The sequence below is a fragment of the Haematobia irritans genome, chromosome 2 (assembly GCF_050003625.1).
Source record: "Haematobia irritans isolate KBUSLIRL chromosome 2, ASM5000362v1, whole genome shotgun sequence".
In the NCBI taxonomy this organism is placed as follows: Eukaryota; Metazoa; Arthropoda; class Insecta; order Diptera; family Muscidae; genus Haematobia; species Haematobia irritans.
The window spans coordinates 96212224-96231885 of NC_134398.1; positions in this window are offsets into that span (position 1 = coordinate 96212224).

The window sequence follows — 19662 nt, forward strand, 5'->3', positions numbered from 1 at the left end:
TCTAGATTTAAGTATATTTAAATTAGTTTCCGTTAATTTAAATTTCAAATTGTAACGATAAAATTACGTCATAACTTGTTAGAGTCATTTCTTTATTTTCTAATACTTTCCTAAACATCTTTTGTGTTCTTAGTTTTCCAATCGTTCATTGTAAAAGTAACGCCTTTTGTTGTACTTATATATATATATTAATACGCTACACTTTTTTTTGGGTACATATTGTGGGCGTGTGCGGGGGTATTATGCGATAAATTTGGTATCAAATGAAAGGTAATTTTCTGTAGATATGGCGAATCGCTTTAATTTTTTAAATTGATGCATTTTTCGAGGTGAAAATTGCATTTTTCTAAAATTATTGACGTTGTTGTCGTTGTTGTGTTGTAGTTTGAGAGTGAGAGCGAGAGAGTTGTTGTGTGGTTTGTTGTAGCGTGTGGGTGCGTGTGGGTGTGTGTGCATTGTATGTTCCCACCCGACCAAAGTGCCGAGAAATTGCGAAGGTTCGCTAAAGCGAACATTTTTCGAAATAAATTTACGCGCACATTATTCGAGAAAAGTTCGATAATAGAAAAATTTCGAACGTTCGTTGTTTCGAAGTAATAACGAATATTTTTCGGCTTATTTGTTGGTGTTTCGCCATGTTTGTTTTTGACAAAAACAGAGATTAAAAAGTCATTTCAGTTTAAGAAATTGTTAAGTGCGGGTGAAGTGTCTTAGCGAATCTAAAAGAGGTAAGTAATTTATTTATATATATTTTAAAAAACTACAAATTTTCTTTCATGTTTAATTTTCAGATGTATCCAGGAAAATGTTACTCATTGATTATAGTCCTTTTCCATGGCATAGCCCCGACCGGCTTAATAAGAAATTCCTCGCAAAGAAGTCAATGCAGTGCCTTAAATCACTTTAAATGTAAATATTTTAAGTATTTTGTTCGCAACACTAATATCTATATTATTTTGTATTATAATTATCTATATTGTGTTGTAATAAAATAAAAACAAACTTGAACATTTTCTTTTACTACACAACTTATAATGGGAACAAAATGGGAATAAAACAGTATAGAAAACCTTCGAAAGCGGAATTATATCGAATACGAAAACGAATTCGAAATAGATTCGTTAACGATCAATTATAGATATCGCGAAACCTTCTTTAACGAATCACTAGCAAGCCTTCGAAAACGAAGAGTTTGCTGGCAGTAACAGCACGACAGATGAACGTTTTTCGAAATTTTTTCGAACCATTCTCGATATCGTTTTCGATAGTTTTCTTCGAGAAAAACCCGAGAATATTTCTATATCGAATACGATAACGAACGTTGTGGTCAGGTGGGTTGGCTTTTGTTATGCTGGCATGGGGGAGCCCACCTGACCACAACGTTCGTTATCGTATTCGATATAGAAATATTCTCGGTTTTTTCTCGAAGAAAACTATCGAAAACGATATCGAGAATGGTTCGAAAAAATTTCGAAAAACGTTCATCTGTCGTGCTGTTACTGCCAGCAAACTCTTCGTTTTCGAAGGCTTGCTAGTGATTCGTAAAAGAAGGTTTCGCGATATCTATAATTGATCGTTAACGAATCTATTTCGAATTCGTTTTCGCATTCGATATCATTCCGCTTTCGAAGGTTTTCTATACTGTTTTATTCCCATTTTGTTCCCATTATAAGTTGTGTAGTAAAAGAAAATTTTCATGTTAGCTTTTATTTTATTACAACACAATATAGATAATTATAATACAAAATAATAGATATTAGTGTTGCGAACAAAATACTTAAAATATTTACATTTAGGAATATATATTTGAAGTGATTTAAGGCACTGCATTGACTTCTTTGTGCGGAATTTCTTATTAACCCGGTCGTGGCTATGCCATTGAAAAGGACTATAATCAATGAGTAACATTTTCCTGGATACATCTGCAAATTAAACAAGAAAGAAAATTGGTAGTTTTTTAAAAGATATATAAATAAATTACTTACCTCTTTTAGATGCGCTAAGACACTTCACCCGCACTTAACAATTTCTTAAACTGAAATTACTTTTTAATCTCTGTCTTTGTCAAAAACAAACATGGTGGAATACCAACAAATAAGCCGAAAAATATTCGTTATTACTTCGAAACAACGAAAGTTCGAAATTTTTCTATAATCGAACTTTTCTCGAATAATGTGCGCGTTAATTTATTTCGAAAAATGTTCGCTTTAGCGAACGTTCGCCATTTCTCGGCACTTTGGTCGGGTGGGAGAGTAAGTTTGTGAGTGATAATGTGAGAGTTGATTGGGAGCTAAAGCAATGGTAATAATAGGATTCTGAGATGGGTGGGTGGGGGAGTGTGGTGGGTGGATTTATGTTTTACGTAGTAAAGTGATCAGTTAGCCGTATATATTTCTAAAGGCGTTAGAAATAGAAAAGTAATATTAACTGATTTTGTTAAAGAAAATTTAGAACAATACAATACACAATTTTAGTTAAAATTTATTTAAGGCTACGGATATAGGGATGCCATATACGGATATATGGCTATTACAATAGGGGTTTATTTTGGATAACTACAAATTTCATACGAAATTGTAAAAGAGAATAAAATGTTCGTATGAAATGTTTGTGTACATGTTCAGGAAAAATATACTGTTTTATGGCAAGAATGAACTACCACGTTCGAAAATTGAACTAAATTATACTGCATATTTCCACAAAGCGTTGTTAAAACCAGGAAAATATAATACTCTGGTGTACTTTTTAACTACAACTCACGACACCGCACCCTTTCATAGATGAAACAATGAACTAAAACTAAAAAACAAAATCATTGCCGCCAAATCATAACCATTTTAACCATACTGTAGTTCATTGTTACTATTTTTGGGCATCGTATGAAAATTTTCTTTGCGTTAGATCATATTGAATTTACGTGTTTGGTAATTGAACTTAATACCCACGTTCAGTTCATAAAGTGTTTGACACATACTTAACAAAAGGAAAATTTAATTGGGATTTGGAAAATTTCGAAAAAAAATAATCAAACTGAACTATAACATAAATAAATAATTTTTTTCCAATAAACATAAGTTAAATTTAGCGTTATTTTAGCTACAAATTTATATTCAGTGTTTTAAGACCGTTTGCATAAATGCAGAAAGTTTTTACCACTGACAAATATTTTAGAGAGAGAGAGATGCGAGTAATACGATTGTGTTTTGTATAGTAAACGATAGTAACAGGATGGGTGGAGGAGTGTGGTGGGAAAGTATAGTTAAAGTGATTATAATTTGTCAAAGTAATATTATACTATTTCGTTTAAGAACATTTAGAACAATAAATAATATTGTTATTTACGGATATATAGGCTTTTTAATAGAGCTCATTTTGGATAACTGCAAAGACATTCTATTATTATTTTTGCTTAATATTCAAAATGATAATTTTTTCGTAGTTATAGAGGAAACTTGAATCAGCAGTCAAAAAAAAGATAACAAAAACAATTTTTATTATATTTTATAATTGATGAATATTTTATAAATAACATTTTGTCCAAAATTTGATATTTATAATTTTTAAAATACTCGACTTCCACATGACAAATATGAAAAGGAGAATGGAAATATTTTGATGAGGTACACTGAAAAAAAGTATGCCTGGTTCCATAGATTTTGTCTTTAAACTAATTATTTTGGTATTGATTCCGAGCCAATGAAGCGGATTATTGAAGTATGTTAAGGATAAATTTAACACACCATTCTCTTTTAAATTTGAGTTTTGCGAACTTGATTCTAGGAAAATTTGAATTGAATTTATTCGTTTATTATGCTATTTTCTTCATATGCTATCAAAGCCGTTTTAAAGCGTGTTAACGAAATATCATATATGTTATTTGCAAATTTCGACTCGACTTCAAGCAGAAATTATGATATGTTTCAAGTAAAAAGAGTCTTTAAAATAAAGCATTGAAAAATATCTCATATTTTTGAATGTGTTTTCCTTTGTTTTCAAGATGCAAAAAGACAATTTCAATGATTTTAAAGGATTTTAAAGGATTTTCACAATTATTAAAGACAAATTGACCTTAGTGAACAACATTTTCTTTCATGTTAAGATAACCATTTTCGAGTCGAATCACTTAATTAAGAGAACAAACGGCTTTTTGAAAAGTTTTCTAACTTTTGGACGAGGACAAAAATTTTATATATGCGTCATCTATGATAAGCAAAAAACACATTCGTATTTTAAGGGGCGAGAAATCTTTGGCCTTATGACAATGTTTTAGTGCAGTAAGAACATCATTTGTGATACACACTGTTAGAAAAATATGTTTTTCATATGTTCCGATATAAACAAAATGTGTTTCGGGCACGATTTTAAACCACAATATATTTAAGTGCGAACATGTAATGTTCCTAAACTAACACTAAATGTTTGGGACATCTATGTTAATATGTTAGAATATATTATGTTTGGGGCATGAATGTTTCATATAAATAATATGTGTGAATGTAAACATATATAAATTAACAAATTTCGAGTAAACATATATATGTTGTGATATTTTATTCAGAGAGCGACAAAAAGAGAGTATAGAGAAAGAAATAGAGATGGAAACCGGGAGGGTTGACGAAAGATATCAACAGAACAAAGCGGTTTCAATTTCTGTGAAACCGCTTGTATGTTGTTTCGGAAAACTGTTTTATGATAAGGCTAAATATTTGATATGCTTAAGTCTAAATATTATTTAATTTGAATAAAGAGAATAGACATTCGGAACCAAGAGAATAGACATTTGAAAAACAAACTGCATATGTTTTCGCCTTGAGAGCAGCATTTTATGCATGTGTGAACATGTGTTTTGTTTATCATTTTGGCATTATGGGCACAATTTTTCGTTAAAATAAATCAGGGGTCTTCATAAAAATAACGAAAGGGCACTATACTCTTTTTAGAGTTGGGACAGTAAAATGAAATAAGGAGGAAATAGTGAAAAATTACACAGTAAAATGTAAAAAAACAAACTTTAGTTCCTCTTTATTAAAAAGTAGTCCACGAGGAGTTGACGGACACCATCAAATATAAAAGCGGGCATTAAGTTCGAGTTTTACAGCTAAAACAATTTAAAAAGTTTATTTTCTTTAAAATGAATTATTAAAGAAAAATAAAAGGAATTTTAGAGCGATGGTGTTAAATGCTAGTAAAAAACTGTTCACTCCTAAATAAATTTATGTTTATATTATAAAATTATGTATAAATGTTTATACTCGACTCCACATTCTTCTTTTGTTAGTTTTTGAATTCCTTCCAAATTTTAAAGTTTTGTACAAAAACAGTTTTTTATTAAAAAATTTTTATTTTTGCAATAAAAAATAATATTTTATCCAAAAATCAGTCAATTTCGTTTATATCAAGCACTGTTACTGACTATAAATCTTTAATAACACACATTTCGAAGTTTCATTTAAAAAAATTTAATATAGTATAAATATAAATGTGTAAATTAAAAAAAAAATGTTCTGTCGGAGCAGGGATTGAACCCACGACCCTTTGTATGCAAGGCAGACATGCTAACCACTGCTCCACGTGGCAAACAAATGTATGTTTCTGTTAAATAATGTTATGTTTGCATGGGCTCGTGGGCGCTGCAAACTATGCTATATAAATGTAACTTAAAACGATAATTATCTACTGGTGACTATAACAGCTACGTAGCCCAGTGGATAGTGTGTTGGCTTACAAACTGTATGGTCCTCGGTTCGATTCTCCGTGCAGGCGAAAGGTAAAATTTAAAAAATTTATAAAAGTGAATAATTTCTTCAACAATATTTGTATTACAGAAAAAGGTGCCAATAACTAAAAAATTTCGTGGAAGTGAAAATTACGAGTATGTTAGGGAATGAGCACAATCGTGTTTGGGAAAAATTCTTCCAAGCATATAATATTTTTGGCTCAAAATGCTTCCAAACATATAATATGTTCACATAAAACAAACATATTAATGTTTCGGCAGTATGCAATAATATATGTGCTTCCTGCAAAATATGTTTGGAACATATGTTAAAGAAGCGATTTTTTTTGAGGGTGCAGTGAAATGTAAACATATTTTCCAAAATCAATCAGTGGATGCATTTAAACTGAACTAAGGACCGATTCCAATTTCAAGACGATCGGGCCTAAAATCGCGCAGTACTTGGCAAACAAAAAATATGGGCAGAAAGTCGGGCAAACGGACTTACATTACGCAATTTTAAATTTATTTCTTAGGACTTGATTTTATTTTTTCGGGCATTGATACAGTTTCAAAGGGAGTGCTTTGATAAGAAGGCCGGAGTTAGTTAAAACAAGACAATAATAGGATTGAGTTACGATTGAGGGGAGTGTGGTGTGGGGAGTGAAAATTTAATATTTCTTAATAAAAGCGTTTGCTTCCAAAATACAAAAACAAGTTGAACAAATTAACTTTATTGTTTTTGTAAATTCAGAAAAATTTGAAACCAAATTAAAATATATGAAGATTGCATTATAAAAGTCATCATAGAAAATTTATGGGTAAATGTAAGAGTTTCTTTTATTTAATAGCCTTTATTTTGAATTGAATTCTAATTGTATTAAATTTCAAAATACATTATCGAGGAGAAAACAATTTTTGTTCGTTTAATAGTAGGAAATTATTATTAAAATAGTGTAAGAAAATCTGATTCGAAATATATATATACAATTTTTCAAAAACAAAAGTGTGGCTACATTTGTATAAATCGTGAGGCACATGTCAAAAATTCAAAAAAAAAAATAAAAATATGGCTACATGTGTATAAATTGTTACACAGTTGTATAAATTGCCACATATATTTTATTCTGTATCAATTTAACTTTACTTGCACACACTTCTTCTGATAATTGATAACAACTTGAAGAAAATTGCTTAGGTAAGGTGATACAGACACAAGAAAAACTGGCGTCGCTAAAGCTTCATATAATCTAGGACCTTTATACCACCGTTAAAGGCTTACAATGCACTCGAGTTTCGAGTGCCGGGAAGGCTAGTTGTTATAATTGTAGTAATATGACCATAATCACTTATGTTATGCCTGCACGACATCTACCAGATAGTAGAATGCACTAGATTATTAGCCAAGATAATGAGCATAAGCCTAAAAGTATGTGTGCCATATCACATGTACAATAACGCCCGATAGAAAGTTCTAGATAGCCAAGACAATGAATATAAGCCGATAAATATGTGCGTACCAGATAGTAGTAGATTAATTAGCGAGAACATTCGAAATCGTCATATCTCGGTATATAAACCCCTAGCGGAGAGAGCTGTCAAGTCAGTCGTAAGCTAAAGTTTATACAGTACACATCGTAGAGCAAATAAGTGAAACCAATCAGTTAAACAAATAAATTGTAGATTGTCGTTATTTGAAAAGAATTGTGTTTTAATTATCGGGTAAAAATATAAAAACGTAACAATACTTTTATAAAATAATAAAGACATTTACGTATTCACATTTTTGTTTGTATCTCTTTATACCATTTTTCTTTTATAATTTGTGGATTTTATATATTTCGGTTAATACTGTAATACATATAATTTTCTACTAATTGATTTTTTTACTTTTAATTCTGTTGCCTACACACACTTTTTGCACCTTTTTCTTTTGTTATGAACCTTTAGATTCTATACATTTTTATATGTTTCTACATGTAGTTTTTTTCTACACATATTTTTACATACATTGATGTGGCATCAATGTATGTAAAGGCAAATAAATTCGGCTTCTAACTGAAGAGTGGATATGTCACCGATTACCATCAGATGACTCTTATTTGTATCTGTTTTTGTATTTGAAACCAAATTGCGTTGTGTGTAAAACAACGGTGTTGTTGGTTTATATGCTAATACCAGCTCGCTTGGGCAAGTACCAGTGATTGTTGTTGGAGTATTTCGTTATTTAAACAAAAAATTTAAAATAATATTTTGCATTGACAACTTTTTTGCTTGATCGGACAAAAAATACGATTTCACGCTAAGCTTAACTGTATGTACACCTCGTTCTGCCAACCCATTACTTTGAGGATGATACGCAGAACTAAGCATTTGATTAATACCATTACGTTTTAAAAACAATTCAAATTCTCCACTACGGAATTGCGGTCCATTATCGCTAACCAAAGTGTTGCGAAATCCGAAATTGGAAAATACTAATTTAAGTTTGTCAATCACCAGAAAAGTCGTTGTCTTATTCAAAATGTGAACATATATCCACTAAGAGAAATCGTCAACAAGAATTAAAAAATCTGCACCCAGAAAAAAGTGACCCCTTCTTTAAGTTAAAATGAACTCATTGTGAAGAAAGTTGAACTTCGTATAGCGCCAAAGACATTTTTATTTGTTTGAACGATGTGATTTTCGTAGAAATTAGGAATAATGCATTCCATATATTAGTTAACATTTTCCTATATTTATATACCACTATACTACAGAATGAAAAAATTTAACTAATTTGAATTCATACACGCAAAAAAATAGTTCTTTCCTCCCAAACGAAATATTAGACAAACAAAGTTCGTTTCTCATTTGCTTTTCGCTGTAAGGTAGTGTGTTTGGGAGAAAAGTATATACATTTTGTGATAAACTTTTATTCTTTTCCAGGATGTAAAAACAATTTCATATGGACAAACTCAAAAAAAAAACATTGTTTTCTTGCTAATTGCATTTTCCCCCACATCCACGATGTTTTTAGTTCTTAACACCTTTTCCTGTAATATCAACAATGTAGAAGAAATTATACGATTTTATAAATTTTTAAAATTTGTTTACCTTTCGCCTGGACGGAGAATCGAACCGCGGACCATGCACTTTGTAAGCCAACACACTAACCACTGAGCTATGTACCTGTTATGGTCATCAATAGATAAATATCCATATAAGTTATATTTATATAGCATAGCTTGCGGCGCCCACGAACCGAATAAACAAAGTTTATTTAACAGAAACAAACATTTAGTTTGGCACCGTGGTGCAGTGGTTGCTACGTCCGACTTGCATGCCAAGGGTCGTGGGTTCGATCCCTGCTTCGACCAAAGTTTTTTTGTTTTTTTTTTATATATATATTCCAGATATATGTAAGATTCGGAAGATTCCGAAAAAATGTTCAACATTACATTGTAGTATATTAAATTTTGAACTGTAAAATGTGTCTTATTAAAGACCTAAAGTCAGAAAAGAACAGTGTTTGATATAAACGAAATGGACTGTGTTGTTGTTTCAAAAATAACTTTTTCTATTGAAAAAATAAAAATTTTGTAACAAACGAATTTTTTTGGTGATAAAAGTTTAAAATTTTCGAAGCAATTTAAAAAACTCTAACAAAAGAAAAACGTTTTCGGTACACGTTTTCCAAACGTTTTTTTTCTTTGCGTGTATATGGAATGATTTTATTGAAATTTTTTCATTCATTTCGACAAATCTTACACATTTGTGGTAAAACTTTTACTTCATAATTAGAACTGCTTACCTTCGTTTTTAAATACAATTTTATTTATTTCTATAAGCAATTTTATCTTCAATAAAAGACATGTTTTATTAATATATTGAATATATTTATTAAGAATCAACAGCATCGAATCTCTTTGAAATATTAGTTTATTATTCCACTATTTCCAATTTCCGTGTGATATTATCAACTGTAAAACGCACTTTTTCTTCTTCTTGTACTTTTCACTTTTAATAAGTTGCTGCCTAACGATGTTGTCCTCCTTTTACAATTTCAATACCTATAAATATAAAAAATCATAAAACATTTTTGTTGCAAAAGGTTAGCGTCACTGAATATTACCTGATAATTGAAGATTCCAAAATGAAGACAAATGAAAAGGTTGTTATTCTGCTGGTGTTCTCTTTCTTTATACACTATCACGAACATTGATAGATTTATTTAAAAAAACGAAAATTTTTCTCACTAATTTAAAATAACAAATATTTTATATATTTTATTTGTTATTTATTATATTATTTTACCATATTATTTTTTAACAATCTCTCCGTATACCAAAACAACGCGATTCCAACTAAAAAAACAACCGACGCGCAAATATATCGATTACACCCACGCGCAAACACATCGATTACGATGACAGGTATCGATTATAGGTAGACAATAGAAATTTAGGAAAATTTCCTATATTCTAACAAGTGTGTTTTCTTAAGTTTTGAAAGGATTGCATACTTCTTAGTACGAATGAACTAAAATATTTTTCTATACCAAGTGCTGTTCGTATGTATGAAAAACTTTCTATTATAAAGGAAGTCGCAATTATCATTTTATAAGAAATTTTACTAATTTTGAGGAAACTTGGTTTTAGTTTATTTTTACGAATGCTTTGTTATCGGTGAATAAAATTTTCTTTTTCAGTAGTAAATTCTTATACCCAGCGAAGAAAATAGTATGAGTAAAATTCCATGCCTTATTCTAGTTAATGAACTATTCCTAACTGCTTAAAGTTTAGGATTTTTTTACTGAAACGAGTAAATTTTATTATTTTTCACAAAAATTTACCTTAATGGAAATAAAATGGATAAACTATATTGATGAAAATTGTTTCCTTTAGTTTCGAAGGCACTTTTTTCTGGGTGTGGGTCCTGGTAATGAAATAAATCGATATGAACACGTTCAAACGTATATGAAGTAGCAGGCCAAGTAAAATTTGGACAATCTTTTGTTCTACTTTGTATTTTTTGACAACCTGAACAACTGGAAACAATTTTTTTATATTTGCATAGATAGCGGGCCACCAAACACAACCCCTTGCCAATGACTTCATCCATACCACACCACTATGATTGTCATGTAGCAATGTTGACGTAAAATGAGAGGTATTACCAACCGATCGGCATAAAAAAGACAATTATCCTTTATCTGAAGGGATAGTTTCACATTTTTGTATGGAATTAATTGCTTTTGCAATTTGCATAAAAAAGACAATTATCCTTTACCTTAAGGGATAGTTACACATTTTTGTATGGAATTAATTCCTTTTGCAATTTTTGTGACTCAGCCAGAGAAATTGGAATTGAATCCAAATCAAAATTGAAAAAATTTATATTTAAATTGTTTATGTCCGTGCTCCCTTCTAAGGGCAACCTCGATAGGGCATCAGCATTTTGCTGTCTCGAGCCAGGTCGATATTTTATTACACAATTGTAATTTGAAAGAAAAAGAATCCACCTATGGAAACGAACACATACGATATTTGCCAAAGCTTTTTGGTCTCCCAAAGTTTCTCTAAAGGCTGATGATCAGTATACACTGTAAATTTATATCCATAAACGTATTTATGAAATTTTCTAATAGCAAAAACTACGGCAAATGCCTGTTTATGAATATTGGGATAATTTTTCCCTACATTGTGGTCCTGCGTGCCTACAAGATGCTAAATATTAGAAAAATCCTATATATAGGGAATTTCCCCTACTTCTAGCAACACTGGCTGTAGTTGATATTGCACCTATGGAAACGAACACATACGATATTTGCCAAAGCTTTTTGGTCTCCCAAAGTTTCTCTAAAGGCTGATGATCAGTATACACTGTAAATTTATATCCATAAACGTATTTATGAAATTTTCTAATAGCAAAAACTACGGCAAATGCCTGTTTATGAATATTGGGATAATTTTTCCCTACATTGTGGTCCTGCGTGCCTACAAGATGCTAAATATTAGAAAAATCCTATATATAGGGAATTTCCCCTACTTCTAGCAACACTGGCTGTAGTTGATATTGCACCTACGGAGTTAGTATGCCACTAATATTGAGCCCATTATTAAAAAAGAGAAAATCGTTCAATTAGTGTGGGTAATAAATCCAAATTTGTAAAAATCGAGCAATATTTTTATGTAAGAGCTACAGGTACGTATAAATACGATCGGCCAGTACATCAAAATTTGAAATTTGAATAACATTGGTTAACATATAAGAGTACTATGGCCAAATTTGGGAAAATCGAGCGATTCATATATATGGAAGCTATATCTAAATCTGAACCAATTTGCATAATATTTTGCGGGTTTGCACGAAGAGAAGGAATATGATCACCTCAAACCTGTTTCAAGAGCACCATGTTACTTTTTCACAGCGACCATGTAACATTTTTGTAGCAAAAATATTCTTTTCTCGTCAAACATAACATGCTTTCCGAAATCAGATACATAAATTCCGAAGAAGAAGATGGTTTCGGCAAACATGCTACATTTTTTCCGTGAAAAAGTAACATTTTGCTCTTGGAACATGGTTGGGGTGATCATATTCCTTCTCTGCGTGTGATTAATACCACAAAAGGTTACATTGTGCAAGATTTGAGTAAGATCAGTTAAGAAATGAGGCATGTTGGGTCAAACATAAGGTTATTAGGGGCGAATTTTTCAAAATCGGGCGATACATATATGGGAGCTATATCTACATCTGAACCGATTTCGATGAAATTTTGCACATATAGTAAGTACTATAGAGGACTGGAGCTAGCCAACTTTGAGTAAGATCGGTTAATAAATAAGGGTTCTATGGCCAAATTTGGGAAAATCGGGTGGTACATGTATATGGGAGCTATAGCTAAATCTGAACCGATTTCGATGTTTTTTTGGGCATATAGTTAGTACTATAGAAGATTACATTTAGCCAACTTTGAGTAAGATCGGTTGATAAATAAAGGTTTTGTGGCCAAATTTTGGAAAATCGGGCGATACATATTGTTACGAATTTGATAATTATAGATATAAGTTTATTTAAATTAGTTTCCGTTAATTTAAAATTTCAAATTGTAACGATAAAATTTCGCTATCACTTGTTGGAATCATCTATTCATTTTCTAGTATTTTCCTGAATTTCTTTTATGTTCTTTTGTTTGCTTACCGAAATGTTAGTTCTTACTCTCTCATAGAATAGCAACCCCTTTGCTTTGTTATTCTGCATTCTCATTTCATCTCATTGTCTATTGTCATTGTTGTTGTAGTAATGCGAGCATATATCTATGTGAGTGTGTATGTGTTTGGCAGCCACCAGACGAATAACTTAATGATCGTAGATCCTTCTAGCATTGTCTAAGAATGTTCTGGCGTTGCCAGAATATTGTAGTGCTACCAGAATGTTCTCGTATTGCCACACCGTCATATATAAAAGCGCTCGCATGCTGCTAACGAGGCAGTCTTAATTAAAGCGTCAAACGAATAACTTCAGTGTGAACGAATCGTAAAGTGTGAAGTCATAGTAAATAAATTGTAGATTGTCGTTATTTAAAAGAACTGTGTTTTAATTGTCCGGTAATTAAAAACGCCTAAATATAAAAAACGTAACAATTGGTGTCAGAAGTGGGATAACGAAAAAAAATCTACAATGAAGTTTAATGAGCTTCGAGTGGAAGACTTAAAAAAGGAATTGAGCAAACTGGAGCTGCCGACAACAGGCAATAAGGCCCAGCTTCAAAAGCGTCTACTGGAAGAGTTTGAACGGCGTAATATGGACATTGCGACGCATGAGTTTGATTATAAGGAAGACATTGATGAATCAATACTCGCCAATACAAGCAGTGTAGAAACTCCATCTGTGGCTTCGAGTGTTGTGGATTACACATCAATGCTCAATGTTTTGAGCAAAATGATGGAAGCAAATTCTAGAAAAATGGAAGAAAAATTCGACGAAAATTCTAGAAAAATCATGGATGAGAATTCTAGAAAATTGGAAGAAAAATTCGACGAAAATTCAAAAAAGATGGACGAAAATTCTAGAATTCTCAATGAAAAACTACAACAAATTTCTGAAGGCATGGAAAAACGTGTGGACCATATAGAAAATCAAATTGTGGAATTGGATAAGAAAGTTCTTTCTGTGGATGAGAAAATTATGGTTCATGATGAGAAGTTTCTGCACATCGAGAAAAAAATGTCAGAGCTGGAAATTAAAGGTGGTCCAGTGCGCGTCATCGAGGGCTCAAAAATCAAAACTCCTGTTTTCGATGGCTCAACGTCATTTGATGTCTTCAAATTCCAATTCGAAATGGTTGCTTGTAGAAATTTGTGGAATGACGATGATAAAGCAATTGAACTTCTATTGGCATTAAAGGGCAATGCTGCTGATGTGATACAAAGCATTCCCGCTGCTTCTAGAAATAACTATAATGAAGTAATAGCGGCACTCCAACGCAAGTATGGCGGAGAGCATAAGCAGGACATCTTCAGAATGGAATTGAGAGGAAGAATCCAGAAATCGAACGAAACCCTACAAGATTTCGCAACAGAAGTTGAGCGGCTAGTGCTTTTGACATACCCAGGTGAGAGTCATCCTCTTGTGGACCGCATCAAGATTGAGACCTTCGTCAATGGAATTCGAGACCCAGATATAAAATGTGCAACATATGCGTCACAAAAGGCTACATTCGCTGAAACAGTTACATTCGCACTTGCACAAGAGACTGCAAGATTGCTAGCGCGGCCTCAAATTCACAAGGTACGTAAAGTAGAGACAGAGTGTGACGAACCAAAGTCCGTTATTGAGTCGATGAAAGAGGCCATGAAGCAGGCAATGCAAGAAATGAAGCAAGAGGCAAATAAATCCCGGATCAAATGCTATAACTGTGATAAGCCGGGACATCTAGCTCGAGAATGCAAAGCACGACGCAAACGGTCAAGGTCCACATCACCATCTCCATTAAACAATAGCCATAAGAAGGTGACCCCACAGTCAAGTGAGTCACCTTTAAACTAAATCGAGCTAGTTCAGCGGGGCAAGAGCTGGCTCCCACAGACGATGGCCCCACCATCTCCATAGCAATAGTTCAACAGAAAAATAACAATTTAACTATTGCGGGTGTTATTAATGGCGACAAGCGTACTTTGACGTTGGATACTGGTGCATCAAAGTCTATCATTAGATCTGATTTAGTAAAAGGAAAAGTTACACCACTGATTGGAGTCAAGCTACGCACGGCTACAGGGGAACCCGCAACCGTATATGGAAAGGTCGCCGTAAAATTAACTATTGCTAACAAATCCGTTACTTATGATTTCATTGTGGCCGATATAGTAGACGAAGTTATAATTGGAGCGGATTTCATGATTGCTTTTGGCCTCAATCTGGATATGAAGCGTCGTGTAATGACATGGTGCGATGCCGAAATAACGGTAAACGTGGGATACGACGAGAATACACCTGTCAGACGTTTGACAACGTGCCAGTCAGAGTCTATACCACCGAATGCCGAAGCAATTATATGGGTTTCTATGAATGGAGATTGTGAAGTCGGCCAATTGTGGGTTGTTGAACCAGCAGAAAACAAAAGCAACAACATCTTGATAGCAAATGCCCTGGTAACACCGAACGAAGAGAGACTAATACCAGTTCGGGTCTTGAACTTGTCTGACAATCATGAGCAAATTGTAAAATTTTCTGATATTGGAAAATGTACACCAGCCGAGGCAATAGTCAATTTGGAAGGCAACTCATCAAAGACACATGGAGCAGTGAGAAAACACTTAGAAGGGTATTTCGAGGCTTGGACACGTCATCTATCGCCGTCAGAGAGAAATAAAGCCAAGCAATTGTTGTGGAAAAACGCCTCTGCTTTTGCTTCTGAAAAGGGAAATCAAGGAAGAACATCTGTAGTGAAACATGAAATTAAAACCGCAGAAGAAAGGCCCATAAAACAGGCACCACGAAGTGTTCCCCTGGCAAAAAGAGGCGAAGTTCAAAAGCTCATAAAGGAAATGGCGGAGAGTGGAGTGATCGAGCCATCATCAAGTCCTTGGTGTTCCCCAGTTGTGCTGGTCAAAAAGAAAGATGGAAGTACCCGATTCTGCGTGGACTACAGAAAACTGAATGATGTCACCAAAAAGGACAGTTATCCGCTTCCACGCATTGATGACACGTTGGACACACTAGCCGGAACAACATGGTTTTCTACGCTTGATTTGCAGAGTGGATATTGGCAAGTAGAGATCGCCGAGAAAGACAAGGAAAAGACGGCTTTTGGCGTTAATGGCGGTCTCTGGCAATTCAATGTAATGCCGTTCGGGCTCTGCAACGCTCCGGCTACCTTCGAAAGATTGATGGAGCGTGTACTGAAGGGGTTGCACTGGAAGTCGTGCTTGATATACTTGGACGACATCATAGTGATGGGCAAAACATTTGACGAGCACCTTAAGAACTTGAAAGACGTTATCCAGCAATTGTCAGCCGCTGGTCTACGCCTTAACGCAAAGAAATGCTCCCTTTTCCAGCGGGAAGTTAAATACCTGGGTCATCATGTGACTGCAGAGGGCATATCCACCGATGAAGACAAAATCCAAGCTGTCAGAGATTGGCCACGACCCCGAAATCTCCACGAATTAAGAAGTTTCCTTGGGTTATGTACATATTACCGACGATTCGTCCCAAACTTCGCCAGCATCGCCGCTAGTCTCCATACATTGACGCAAAAAGGTCAGAAGTTCCAGTGGAGCGACGAACAGGAGGATTCATTCCAACATTTAAAAGAACTTTTATGTTCAGCTCCTGTTCTAGCGTATCCTATTCCGGGCGAAAAATTTGTTTTGGATACAGATGCTAGCGCGCATGGTATTGGAGGTGTGCTATCCCAACAGATAGACGGCAAGGAGAAGGTCATCGGATATTTCAGCCGAACGTTGTCCAAGCCCGAAAAGAACTACTGTGTAACGCGACGAGAGCTGCTAGCCGTCATAGAGGGTGTAAAACATTATCATAAATATTTGTATGGACAACACTTCTTGCTCAGGACTGATCACTCAGCTCTACGATGGTTGCTCCAATTCAAGAATCCGGAAGCTCAACTGGCACGTTGGATCGAGAGGCTCCAAAGCTATGATTTCAGTATCGAGCATAGAAAAGGTGGAAAACACGGTAACGCTGACGCTTTGTCACGTCGACCTTGCAGTATAGAATGCAAGCACTGCTCGAAAGCTGAACATAAGGAGGAGATTGTTGATATTCGGCTGTTACACATCGAATCTGGAGTGGACTGGCCAACAGAACAGCGTAAAGATCCCATTTTGAACAAAATTATTTCAGCAAAGGAAGAGAACAAGAAGCCCAGTAAGAAAGACATAGCAGCCGAAAGTCCACTTATGAAATCATACTGGGCTCAATGGGATAGTTTAGTTCTAGTCAATGGATCCCTGCAACGTAAATGGGAAAGCGAAGATGGCAAGAGCAGCCGAAATTTGATCATCGTTCCAGATTCCAAAATAAGAGACGTTTTGGCGGAGTTCCATAATGGTCCCAGTGGAGGTCATCTGGGAATAACCAAAACCGCCGAGAAAGTGAAGCAACGATTCTACTGGGTTGGATGCCAGAAATCAATTGCTGAATGGGTAGCCAATTGCGAGAAGTGCATGAAGGCGAAAGGTCCAACAAGGAAAATTCGAGGTCCTATGCAAGAATATAGACCAGGAGCCCCGTTTGAAAGAATAGCAATGGACGTGGCAGGCCCTTTCCCAGTAAGTGATTCTGGAAACCGTTATGTCCTTGTGGTCATGGATTACTTCAGCAAATGGCCGGAGGTGTATGCAATTCCAAACCAAGAGGCAAAAACGATTGTGGATGTGGTCAACAAAAACTGGATATGTCGCTACGGTGTGCCGTCCGAGATTCACTCAGACCAGGGAAGAAATTTTGAATCGGCCATATTCAAAGAGATGTGTGAATCCCTTGGTATCAAGAAAACGAGGACTACGCCATTACATCCACAATCCGACGGCATGGTAGAAAGGTTTAATCGCACCCTGGAGGAACATCTTCGAAAAGTGGTGGACAACGGCCAGAGGGACTGGGACGAGCATATACCAAAGTTTTTGCTGTCGTATAGATCTGCCATTCATGATTCCACCTCTCGAACACCGGCCAATGTTCTATTCGGAACTGAGTTGAAGTTGCCTGGAGATCTGATATTCGGCGCTAAACCTAATGAGCTCGCCATGGAAGAAAACAGAAACGACATCCCAAACACTTTCGGTGAAGTTCACGAATCAGTGCGCAACAAAATAAAAATGGTCAGCAACAGAATGAAGGCGAGATACGATCGTGCTGTAAATACTGAGGGCTTCCAAGAAGAAGAATTGGTTCTGCTATTTAACCCGCAACGAAAGAAAGGATTGTGTCCTAAACTGCAAACACAGTGGGAAGGCCCATACAAAGTCATCAAGAAGATTAATGATGTTGTATACCGGATTCAGAAGGACGACAGCCCTAGATCGAAGATGAAAGTTGTACATCTGGAACGATTGGCTCCTTACGGAACAGGTTCTGTGCCTGTTCGGGACGAACAGGCTCAAGCGGGAGGCAGTGTTACGAATTTGATAATTATAGATATAAGTTTATTTAAATTAGTTTCCGTTAATTTAAAATTTCAAATTGTAACGATAAAATTTCGCTATCACTTGTTGGAATCATCTATTCATTTTCTAGTATTTTCCTGAATTTCTTTTATGTTCTTTTGTTTGCTTACCGAAATGTTAGTTCTTACTCTCTCATAGAATAGCAACCCCTTTGCTTTGTTATTCTGCATTCTCATTTCATCTCATTGTCTATTGTCATTGTTGTTGTAGTAATGCAAGCATATATCTATGTGAGTGTGTATGTGTTTGGCAGCCACCAGACGAATAACTTAATGATCGTAGATCCTTCTAGCATTGTCTAAGAATGTTCTGGCGTTGCCAGAATATTGTAGTGCTACCAGAATGTTCTCGTATTGCCACACCGTCATATATAAAAGCGCTCGCATGCTGCTAACGAGGCAGTCTTAATTAAAGCGTCAAACGAATAACTTCAGTGTGAACGAATCGTAAAGTGTGAAGTCATAGTAAATAAATTGTAGATTGTCGTTATTTAAAAGAACTGTGTTTTAATTGTCCGGTAATTAAAAACGCCTAAATATAAAAAACGTAACAATATATATGAAAGCTATATCTAAACCTGAACAGTTTTGGATGAAATTTTGCATACTTGAAGGGCGATGAAAAAGATTACCTTTTGCCAAATCCCTTTGAAAAAAAGCACAACGTGACCCCTTTTGTCGAAATCGGGCGGTACATATATGGGAGCTATATCTACATCTGAACCGATTTCGATGAAATTTTGCACATATAGTAAGTACTATGGAGGACTGGATCTAGCCAACTTTGAGTAAGATCGGTTAATAAATAATAAATAGGATCGGTTAATAAATAAGGCCAAATTTGGGAAAATCGGACTATACATACATATGGGAGCTATATCTAAATCTGAACCGATTTCGATGATTTTTTGCACATATAGTTAGTGCTATAGAAGATTACATTTAGCCAATTTTGAGTAAGAACGGTTGATAAATAAGGGTTTTATGGTCAACTTTAGAAAAATCGGGTGGTACATATATATGGGAGCTATAACTAAATCTGAACCGATTTCGATGTTTTTTGCGCATATAGTTAGTACTATAGAAGATTACACTTAGCCAACTTTGAGTAAGATCGGTTGATAAATAAAGGTTTTGTGGCCAAATTTGGGAAAATCGGGCGATACATATATATGAAAGCTATATCTAAATCTGAACCGATTTGGATGAAATTTTGCAGACTTGAAGGACAATGAAAACGATTACCTTTTGCCAAATTTGGTGATGATCC